Genomic DNA, 1,626 nt, shown 5'->3' on the forward strand with positions numbered 1-1,626 from the left:
AACGTGAATTAACAGTAATAAAATCAATAGTACTACTCCCTTAAAAAAGTAAACCTTAATGAAAAAGGCGTTTCTCCGAAATCTTCCGTTATGTGCGTATAAAGCGTCTAGTACAATCCATTGAAATAATACAAAGCTAAGTAATCCCAAGGATATAACAGATCGAGATTTTTTTTTACATGGTAGTCACCACATATCAAGGTCCGGAAGCCACTCTGGGATAAGGGTTATTGGGTGTACAGTAATCAATGGGATAATATAGTAATCGTTAATAATGGAGATTTGATAAAGTGTCGAATTGAAGGGGGCGGTTTATCAGGAATTTTATATTGGACTTGAAGATATCCAAGTTGTCGTCAGGTGGGAAACAGGCAAACGGAAGAGAGTTCCACAGGCGTGCACTTCTAAGAAAGAAGCTTTGTTCATGGAATCTACGTTTTGATTTAGGCATAGATAAAGAGTGGGGAAATTATTGACAGTAGTTTCAGCTAGACGGGTGTTTTTCGTGAAAGATTGGCAAGGGGGGACCAGAGATTGGAGGTCAGACGAGCACCTGCCATAGAAATATTTACATTTATAAATTATAATAATTACATTTTACATAAGCCCCCCCCGTGACAATTGAGCTTGGCAAGGAACGGCTGAATGTGTTGACTGGTAAAGCGTAAACATGAGATTTTACATATCCATAAAGAAAATAATCTAATGGGGTTAAATCGTACGAACGAGGTGGCCGGTTCACAAGTCCATTTCGTGAAATTATTCATCAAATGTTTATCTCGGTAAATTGATCATATCACGCGTTGTGTAGCATATGGCTCTGTCCTGTTGAAAGTACATATTGTGCTAAACAAAACCAGGCACAATAGACCAATAGGGAGACAACATTGGACGTGTTATTGCCGAAATGCAGTCTAACTGAATACGGCATAATTGCGTTGACACACCGGTTCTTGTCAGATCACTGAAGTTAAGCAACGTTGAGCCTGGTTAGTACCAGATGGGTGACCATTTGGGAATTCTAGGCGCTGTATGTGCTTTCCGCTTACCTCGGTATTTGTTTCCAGTCATCCTGTACATACACTTCACTTGCCACTGGTATTTAACAATGTCGACTCGGAGGTGCGGTTGGAGATTGCGCACCTCCTGTTAGAAAAATTTCATGCGCAAGCACCCTTTCGTGGGTATCAATACAGTCTAATAAGTATGCATACCTTTAGTGAAACTTGAATTGAATGAGAATCAACATCCATTTCCCCACTTAACTCCACAGCGTACCAGGAGGAAGCTTCACATGCCACTGACTTGGTCCACAATAGTCATGCATCATGCTTCAATAGTGATTATAAAAGGAATTTCACTTTGAACGCATATCTCTTATAAAAGTCCAGCGTTGCCCGGGTGTTTGTAGGTGTGTTGAGCAAAACAAAAAAAAAAAAAATATAGTAGGCAGGCAGGCTCGAGCCCGTGATACGAAGGCGAAAAAAGTGGTATGTAAGGATGTTGGTTGAGCCCCCCCCCCAAAAAAAAAGTGGTAGTCGGCAGGCAGGCTCAAACCCGTACCGCGAAGGAGGTAAAAAGAGTGTGTGTGAGGGGGGGGGAAACGTGACTCGTGAGCTGTTGCGC

General features: G+C 41.6%; 1 pseudogene; it reads left to right on the forward strand.

Moving 5' to 3' along the window:
- The first annotated feature begins 920 nt into the window (after positions 1-920).
- On the forward strand, positions 921-1,037 carry LOC145246219 (5S ribosomal RNA; annotated as a pseudogene).
- Positions 1,038-1,626: the final 589 nt, after the last annotated feature.

Source organism: Euprymna scolopes, chromosome 23 (assembly GCF_053919585.1).
Source record: "Euprymna scolopes isolate OS-2025 chromosome 23, ASM5391958v1, whole genome shotgun sequence".
NCBI classification, from domain to species: domain Eukaryota; kingdom Metazoa; phylum Mollusca; class Cephalopoda; order Sepiida; family Sepiolidae; genus Euprymna; species Euprymna scolopes.